Genomic DNA, 10,377 nt, shown 5'->3' with positions numbered 1-10,377 from the left:
CGAAGCAGGTGGGAACATAAGAATTAAGTCCTCCCTGTAAACTGCAGAAATTCTGACTGTGGTTGTCTCCATATAGCAGTTAGTTATTTTGGTGATGCGGGAAGACAAATACATAAAGATTGTAACTGCACCATAATTACTTAGGTAATTTATTAGTGTTACAAAATCTAACCATGTTAGGTGTTGAAGTTCCACTCACTTTCACTGAATCACTAGATTGAAAGTTTTCTTTGGTTTTCCCTCTGTATATCCAAGTATTTGTATAAATCTGGTGTGTTTATGCTTTTTGATCAATTACATTAATGTTATTCTGTTAAGGAAGATGTCAGGAATACCTGTAGCTGGTTTTTAAATGCTAAATATTTGAAACTAAATATGAAATTTCTCTCACTAAAACAAAACCAGAATTCTGAAAGGCTGTTCTTAAGATGTTTGGTAAAATTAGAGCTTTCTATAGTATTTTTCATCACTTTGCACACGGACAATTGAGACCAATTAACAAGCCTTGTGTGTAATACAGAAATGGTTGGCCAGTCCTTGCATAGTAGATTCTTGGCTTAAAATATTTTTGTATCTCAAAAGTACTTCGTGCTCTGTTTTTCAGTGAAAGAACTTGCCATCCTTATAAGAGAGGTTTTTTTTCTAAAATTATAAATAGAAAACTACCAGTACGTCAAGAATGCTGCAGTTCAGTTATGTAAATTTATTTTTTAATACAATTTTACTTCAAAGTATGGCATCTAATATAGCAGTTGACAAAATAAAAGAGAGCTGTACTACTTCCAGTTGTATTTTTATGAGGTGTACATAGGCATGTAAACAGCGTTGTTTCCCTCAAATGAAGGATTATTTTAAAATTTAATCAACTCAAAGATATGAATTAAAAATCTGTATCTGCTCCCACTGTATTTGCCTTAAGAGATGTTCTCAGTAATGAGGCTTGGAACAAGTTCACCCTGCGCTGGTGGACTTAGTAGTAGGGATTTAGCAACTGTTCTCATATTTGCTGGTATTTCCCCTCCCTTGCCTCCACTTTTAAAAGCGAAGTAACATGTGGCCTTGGAAGTGTGTGTGTGGGTTGTTTTTATTTTGTGAATCCTGATCATTCTTACTGAAATGACACTTGTTTCTGCCAAATATCAAACAGTTAAACCTGCAGCCTCTGGGTTTTATTTCCCTGTTGCTCTCAACTTCAGATAAAATGTATTTTGTTGTTGCTGTTCCTAAAATTAATTTTGTAAAAATGAAAAATACTAGTCCGTTTATTACTTTTTTCCCCCCGTCCTTGATTCCTCCTTGCTATGAGATGGGAACATTTGAGTGCTGCACTACTAAACAGGAACAGGTAGAGATTCTGGCAGGGAGCATTGCTCCCTGCCCTAGAAGAGCTTTTTGGTATAGTTATAACCCTCACACTAAAATCCACCTTTTTCATCAGTATTCATTTATAATTTTTCATTGTATCTGAGTTTGGGGAAGGAGTTCTTAAGAATAATGAAGTAAATTAATCTTCCATGAGCAGTGTTGGTAAAACAGGGAAGCTTTCTGCAAATTAGGCTTTTGTGAGAATCAAGCAGTTTTGTCTTGGTATGGAGTTAGACTTCTTTAGATTTGTTTCCACCCCATGAGGCTTTAATATTTCCACGTAATCTTAGATGAGGAGAAAACTTCCTTCAGAAAGGACATCTATCGCCCAAAACAAACAAAAGGGTTTCACTGATGAACATCTGTGTGTTGTGGTTTAGAGCAGAACACTGAACCACAGGAGAAATAAAAGTGTGTCTGAGAAGAAGATGGACACTGGCTGGAAGACAGATGTTAACTAAAATGTAGTGCTGAGAAAGAGACAAAAACAAAGTGAGAATATTTTAATTTGAAATAAATCTGTCTGTGTTCTGCCTTTGATCATACTTTTGAAGAATGGGAAATACAGAAAGGAAAGAAAAAAATTGGCAAGTGGTGACCTGTGATCCCAGAACTTAAAGGGGTAATTTCTATTCCCTGCTGCTTCTTCTTAAAAAGAGTATTTTGATAAAAGTGTGTAGTAATTTTGAAAATGCTTTTATTCTGAAGGAGTTTATATTTGTTTTGTTATATTTTTGTGGGTTTTTTTTCTTTTATTCTGCAGAAATTATTTCCCTTCTTAGGCGGATTTCTCCCACTTGACAATTATGAGTCAGTTTAATAAAGCTGCTGAAGACTTGAGGAAATAAGCTGTGTCACTTGGTTCAGTGCAGTAAAGATACTCCTACAGAAGTTTGCAATTCCCTCTTTTCCACTGCTCTTTTATTAATAGATTTTAAAAACCCAGTTCTATATGACTGCAGTTTCCATTCAACACCCAGCCTTTCTTCTCTTCAACTGAACAAGTTGGACTCCTAATCACCTGATCACTGTTACTTTCGATGCCACCCTTCCTGGGGATTCTTGATATTGTAATCTTAAGTCTTGTGGAAGACTTTATTTCTTCAGTCCTTACTAAAGTTTTGCTAGAAGGCTCGGGCTTGTCTCCGTATCTACGCCATTTCCATAGTGCAAGACAATGCTTTCATTTATTGCATGTAGTATCTGTTTGACAGAGGGATGTCATGCAGAGATGCCATGCTTACATGCAACTGAATGCTGGTTTTGAGGGAGTTCGTAGCTCAAGCACTCTCCTCTGCAGTGAAAATGCCTAATGTATCTGGGGACAAAACATTCCATGGAATGTGACTTCATGTAAATTTTTCTCTTGCCCCTCAATTTCAAAATGCTCCCACTATATCAAATGATCTAAAGCTCTAGCCCGGTTTGCCAGTAGGAAGGTCTTTTGAATTCTATCGGCTAAAGCCTGCCTGCTGATGGAATGTATGGGAGGACCTACTTCGATTCTTTTCCCTTCACAGCTGGCAACACTGAAGTGTCAGCCACATTTGACAGAAGGGTAAAAAAAGAATTTGGATTTCCCATCATCAATTCCTTTTCAAAGTCAAACAACATTACCATAATTTTTTTCCAAATGTGGAGATGATCAAATGAGTCTTTTTAAAGGGGAATATACTAAACTAAAGATACTGAGTTCTATGGCGTTCTTGTTTCTCCGGACACTGTAGGTTGAAAATCCATTACTCTGGTTTGAAATGTGACTTGTTTGCAAAAACCATCTCATCATCAAAATTGAAGCATGGAACAGAAGATGCAGATGGACAGCGATGGTTGATCTTAATACCTTGGCAATGGGCAGCCGAAGTGAAATACTAAACTCTGTGCTGCTTTTTGATTTGGTACCAGTTTGGGCCTATGAAGTGGTAGAATATTTGTATCTCCAGGTAGCCAATATGAAAGACCAAGAAGTTGTTTGACATGGAAGATTATATCTACACTGTTCTGACAGTGACCTTACCTTAGTTTTCTAGCAAGATGACAAATTGTTTTTGAACTTCTTCACTCCAAAATTTTTAAAGTAAGAGAAAAAAACTGCAATTGTGTAATTTTGTAGTGGTGTTGGTATTTGATTTCTGAATATGAACTTGTTTGAGTGGCTTTCAGCCTTGTGCATCCAGTCATTCTATAGTTGTACAAGAAAAATTGAGAGGTTATTTATACATGGAGAAAATATGTTTTAATGCTTTGAGCACGTGTATTCAAGTTGAAAAAGTTGGATTCATTAAGGGCCATATAACGACAATCAATTTTCTGAAATCATAAAATTTTCTGATTGTCTATGAATTACTTCAGGTCTGTTAGGCGGCTGAACATGGCTGGTTCAGGAAACTTAAAGCTAAAAGGAGGACAAAGGCAGGTTATCACATACAAAGGTGAATCTGCATTCTAGTGCTATTTGGCATGTTTCATATTTGTTGGTTTGTTTTTTCTTAATACTGGTGTCACTAGGCATTTATTGCTCCAAGACTGCAAAGCTTAGCCATCAATGCAATATTTGACACGTTATCCAAGTTGTCTTTGATAAAGGGATTGGAAAGAGTGCAGAAACAGTTTGGCAGCAGACTGGGGGTTTTTTGTCATATGTCAACATGTGGAAGGGTGGGAAAATAAAAGGTCCATTGGGAGGTTTAGGTACTTCTATAGATGGAGGTCAAGAGGAACACTGCAGAATATAATGAGCAGTCTTTGGTCAAAGTATTCTTTCTTTGCTGTCCTGAAGTGCATACCAGGAACAAACAAATTCTGATATGACTGGCCAAATAGACCTGGTAATATCTGTGGGATCAGACCTCCGAGCTGAGAGAACAAATGTCTCCTTGACAGAAGAGAATCAGGCCTGTTTCAAAGAACCCCCAAAGGTTGCCACTGCAATATGGATGTCATTTCATATGCTTTTAGCTACATCATGTAGGAAAAGTACATTCTGTACTGCAGAAAGAAGAGAACGTGGGAGAGTGTGCTTCTGAGCCTGTGTGCAGTGGGGGCCCATTGTTCTGTGTAGTGTGAATGCTGAGCAGAATATGCTGTTGTGAAATGGGGACGATGTGGTGCAGAAAAAATCCATCATGTCTTGTCATCATTCAGTCATATTGCAATGGGTCATTAAATGGAAGTATGGAAGCTTTGTTTTGCTTGAGGTAGCAGAGTTATGCTCATTTGCAGGTCTGTCCAGTTTGCTGCAAGGATGCAATATTCTACTTTTTACATGTATTTTTAATTGTAATTTTAGTAAGTGCACGATTACATTTCAAGAGAAGGTTCATCCTAAAAATTAGCTTCATGGATCTTCTTTTGGAGAATTCACCTCAATGCAGTTAAAAAAAATTCCTCTGGCAGCAGTTAGTAGCTGAAACTAGGATTTAATGTTTTTAATAATTCCAATAAATTAAATCTATTTCCAAGAAGGAACCTTAAAATGCTGCTGTGGCATCTAATGAAGTAAAGCAAGCAACTATAATGCACAGTTTCCAGGATCAGCTCAAATATTCTGTAGGAATCAAGTCAGATTTTCTTCCTACCTCCTGCCATCAGAAGTGGTAAAGTGGGAGAGCATTTAGTTTATGTTCATCTCCTTTATTTGAGTTTTAACACGGTCTAGTGAATAAATATGATTTGAAATCAAGAATGCTTATGCTGCTTTTTTTAAAATAAAGGATACATTTATTTGGAGACTTAGCAGCCTGTTTCAGTTAGGTTTGAAGGAGAACCCTTTTTTCAGAAAGTGGCCTGCCAGTGTTGTAAAGTACAGCTAATACTTGGAATATATCAAGGAGCAATCTCTCTGGATAGTGCTTTGAAAAGGCAAGAAATATAATACGAGATTTAAGTATTTATTTGCAGAGAGAGCCTTAAATGTCACAATGTTGTTTCTGAGCTTCTGTACTGTTTGTTTGCAAGAGAAATGTTCCAACACATGCGCTTCAGGATTGTAAACAGATGATGTCTTTTATTGTCAATGTTTGTTTGCTTTATGTCACCACAAAACCCAGTCTTGCTTGCCTTGTTTAAATCTTGCATACTTTTCTGTAGTTTTGTTCAGATTTCAGCCTATAGCAATAAAAACACATTCATTTCTGACAAGACCAGATGTTAGAGAAACAGAGAAGCTGTAGGAATGTCTGAGGTCTGCATGCAGAATAGTATGTTTGACTACAAAGATGTCATATGTAATGCACTCCATTTTGAAGACCAGCTATTTCTTTGACAAAGTAGTGGAAATAGATTTATTAAAAGTACAGTATCTGAGAACAACATCAGAAGCTTCTTTGATAAATCTGTTCTTACAGCTGCTCGATCATGTGGCTGAAGAAGAGGCTATTCACTGTGAAAGCTGTCTGCACAGCTCATCGGGGCCTTTGCCAAAGGACGATCCAACTGTTTCTGCCTGGCTGTACCAGTAAATACACTATCCTATGCTGGTGAATTCAGCACTGTGCTGTAGGCTTTTTTTGTGCTCAGAAGCAAGGTGCTGTGTTGTGTACACGGTATTCCTCTAGCCCCAAGTTACCCTTTTGACAGGTGTTTATGAATAAAATTTTAGGCACTGGGATTTTTCTGCAGGGAACTATGATGCCCAAGACTATTATGTTACATTGCTTAGATCATAAAAATCACTGTAACTTTTCCTTTTTGTATTTTTCATAAAGAGCCTTAAATATCAAGCCCTGAAGCCTTTTAATGAAAGGTAAGTGGTTTAAGTAACTGAAGTATTTTTTGTTTCTTCTATCAGTTGTAGAGTTGGATGTGGTAACAAGCACACAGTACAGTCCCACTCAGTGGAGTAATACACAAATAATGTTACTACTGTTGGAAACAACTATTATTTCTTCTTGAGAATGGCAGTAGTAAGCCTAGGGTGATAAAGTACATGCTTTATGCCCCATAAACAAAGTTTTCAGAATGCTCCATGAATAGAGCAAAGTGCCTAGGACAATTAATACCACATATATCTGCAAGAATAAAATACCTGCTTACTAGTAATTCTTGGTTAACGTGTTCTGTTCTTTCAAGTGGCTCTCTAATTTAACACTTTAAAATCTCCACTATTAATACCTGTGCATATGTATATATATATGGATGAGAATGGGTGAGTCTTTCTGTGTTTTCCATCTTTCAGTGTTTCCATTTTTTTGAAGTTACTCTTCCCTCTGGGTGATCAGAAATACATTTGTAAAAGTTGCATCAATTATCTGATTAAAAGAACAATTTTTTTATATTTTTCCAATGCTAGGTGTTAAACTGTATAGTAATTTATTTTTAAAAAAAGCTAAAATTAACTCTGACAATGGTCCTTTTTATGGGAAAGGGGTTTTATTACTAATAGTTTCTCAGTGTTTTTGTAAAGCAGTGAAACACAAATCTAAAAAAAAATGTATTGGTGGTATTTTGATTTCATCATGGGCCTTTTGGACCTCAGGTTTTATACCCTCTGACCAAAAGGTATATGTGCCTCTTGGACCAGAAACCTTTCTATTTCTATTTGCATCAGTGAATGGCCAAATCTGTTTGAGCAGGCTCGTGCTCTCCCAGTGCTGATTCTATAATTATAAATCTTATATTGCCTCTTAAAGGGGGAGTATAAGCTAAAATGAACCTTTCCATTCTTTCCCAATGCTCATTATTGCAGTATATCTACTAAGATAAAAAAGGTCAGCACTTTTTCTTTTGCCCATCCAGTTGCTTCACCTTGCTGCACTGTCATGGCAGAGTCTCCTGTATGAGCTGGTTCTGTGGGCACAGTGAAATGAAGAATTTCAGGAGCAGTTGCAACAAGTTGTCTTCTTCCAGGAGATGGCGCTGTAACCTCATTAACAAACAGCAAACAAATCGGGAGGGGAAAACCAGGATTTCGTCAAAGAAAAGAAATTGAAGGTATTTGAAGAGTAGATTTGAAATGGATCTTGTGAATTTTATTTTTCTTGACAAGCTACTGAAGCATTCTGTTAGGACTGGCTTGCTTCAAAGTTCTGTTTCAATCCTTTACAAGCTATTTCTAAGCTTCACTTCTGTAGTGTACATTTTGTCAAAGTTTGTGCAGGTGGGTGGCCCTGAGCAATGCTCCTGCAGCCAGGTGTTTGCTGGTGGTCTGGTCTGGATGGCTGGGTACTGCTGCAAGGAGTGCAGTAAATCCATGGGCCCCACCAGCTGAGTTATGTGGCTGAAAAAGTAGATTTTGTAGCGTGGTTCCATATTTTCTTTCGATCTTGCTAATGTTTTCCCTTCTCTCAGGCTTTCAGCAGCCATCTGTAATGGAATGGTGGCTCTTAACATGAGAGACCTCACGAAAGTAGGTTTTGGATTCTGGTGAGCAGATGGATGTGTCAGCTATGATTGCCTTCCTCTGAATGAGTACATTCACTTCATAAGTGGTAAATTTAAGGTGTTTGGGCAACAGCACACTGACTTACTTTTCAGATCTAGAGTATAAGAAGAGAGGATGGGTACATTTTTAACTTACATTCCTAATCTAAGTTGCCCTGGCTACTGAATTTTATTATTTTTTTAAAATGTGCAGGTATTGTTTTACAGTTTGGCCATAAATGAAACAAAATATCCAACAAGATCACAATTACAATGGTAATATTCTCTGATGCTGCAGAACTGGGGTTTCCGTTCGGAAAAGGCCAGCCAAAGGGAGGAAAACCAGTAACCTAGAACCAACTGTATGGGATTCTAAAGTACCACAACTTGTGCCATAATTGTAAGAAAAGCTGGGGAAGGTGACTGCCCAGCAGTTGTCCCTGGAGATGTCTGTACAAGCCAACAGCAGCTTCAGGAGCTCACACTCTTTTGAGGTGGTTTTGGCAGACCTTCACTTCATGCTGCAAGTTCTGAAATAAATGCCGCTGTATCAGATGCTCTTAAAGATAGGATTCTACAGAAGTCAAAACATAAAAGTATTTTATTTGAAATATACAAATGCAAATACAAATGTGTAGCTAGAACAAACAAACAAAAAAAGCCCCAAAAATCTGATAGTTCCTATAAATCTCTGTATTTGCTGCTGAACATTGAAAAGAAAGTGCTTAGTGTTTTGAATGATCTGTCCATGCTGCAGTAAGTGAGCAAAAATGAGTGGAGATGGAGGCTTGCTTTCTGCTCCAGGCAGCAGCAGAGGCAGAAAGAAAGCTGTCAAGTCCAGTGTGAGCACAAACACTGACCAAAACTCATCCTTGCAGATGTTCTTCTCAGCCACTGCTATGAGAGATAGTAGAATTTGGATGTCTGACTAAAGCTTGTTCTATCTCACTTGTAACAATTTTTGTATTTTCAGTCTTGCAGAGGTTTTTGTTTTATTTGTTTGCTTTTAATTTCAGCCTTTACCCTGGTCCTCAAGCCCTCAGAGCAGAGCTTTTCTCTTAGGTGCCACAGCTCACACCAGCACCAGACCAAAAAATGTTCCTGGATGCCTTTATTGTCTTATTGAGGAATATGTTTTGTCTGAGGACAGTACAACACCTATTATCACACTGTACTGGTGCTGAAAAGGAGTGCAGGTTAGGGTCTTGTTAATGGACAAAAAAAGCAGAGCAGCAAGTATTGAACTCGGGTGTCAGGGAAAGCTGCAGAGACATGGCTGTGGACTGACTTCTCACTGTCTCCTCCCAGCTGGTTTCACCAGGTGAGCAGGTTTCACCCCTTTCCATTACAGTTTCATTGTTAGCTTCCCAGTATCTTGAAGGAGTTTATTCTTTCTCAGTCAAGAAGATCTTGAGAGAGATCTCATCAAAAGATCAAAAAAGACTAGTTTGGTGAGTTGAAGTAGATTCTGATTTTCTAACTCATCCAGCTCTCCTTAATATTTTGCTCTGTTTGCTCGACAAGCCTGTGCTCCCCAGTGGCTTCACCCGTGATGCTCAGAGCATACAATATGCCCATCAGCCTCCTGTTTTACTTTGGAACTTCCTGTTCAGTTCAGCACTGTTTGTTCACAGCTGTTCCCCTGCAGAGGGATTCCTTCGCTCAGCAGGATCTAAATTCGTCACTCTTAGGCTGACTCAGTCTCTTTGAGCCCAAAACTATCGCTGGTATTATTTTACAGTGTTCTCAGCAAAAGTACATGGTGTCTTGGCTTCTGCGGAAGACCAACAGAGTTTTTTCATCTGTGTCTCTGTTCTACCTTGTTTTTCTGAATTTCACCTAATTGAGAGTTTGATTCAAAGTACAATGCAGGGAGAAACTTCAACTTCTGTCTCTGAAAAAAAGCTTCAGAATGAAACTGAAACAAAATTTGTGAAGATTGTGAAGATGATGCAGTTTAAAAATTATTTTATTCTTGTGCTTATGGAAACTGGACTCTGTGTGCTTCCTGGCGGTCTATATGTATGTATATATCTATATATAAAAAACTCAGTGTTAATCTGCCCAAACATTATAGCTGAAAAACTGCTGAAGGGAATGGTAGCTTGGATACAAATTTTAGAGTTAGATGTGTCCCTGAGGAAAAAAAGGAAAAGAAAACTAGCTTTTGTATACATTTCAAAACTCAAGTTACAAATACAACCTGAAGTTGACCTACCACCTGGATGTGCTAATGCTCCATCTGTTTAAGCTGCCATCAGAACTTGCTGGTTTTGCCAGAACCTAGTTTCAACTACAAGTTTTGCCTTACAGGAACAGCCTGGATTTAAGGTATCAAAATTACAATGAATTTACTAAGATGGTGACAATTCTTTTTCTATGAACAGCTTGTCAAGGATGGCTCTTACAGTGCTCTCAAAGTAAAATACCAACTGAAACTGTATCTTAGTTAAAACAAAATTAAAGTCAATTCAACAGAACTTTTTCTCATTTGTAGAGTGATGCTCTAAATATCATCAGTTTTTCAGAAGGTGAGGAAGGTAAGTGGGTGCCCCCACTGTGCCCCTGACACACCTTAACTGGAAAAGAAAACTGGAACATCCTGAGGCTTGAGAAATTTCAAAAAGGAAAAAGATTTTTAAAAAATACACA

Source organism: Coloeus monedula (assembly GCF_965178545.1).
Source record: "Coloeus monedula genome assembly, chromosome: 4".
Taxonomy (NCBI): Eukaryota; Metazoa; Chordata; class Aves; order Passeriformes; family Corvidae; genus Coloeus; species Coloeus monedula.
The sequence above is the reverse complement of the archived record's forward strand: the minus strand, read 5'-3'. Positions refer to the sequence as shown.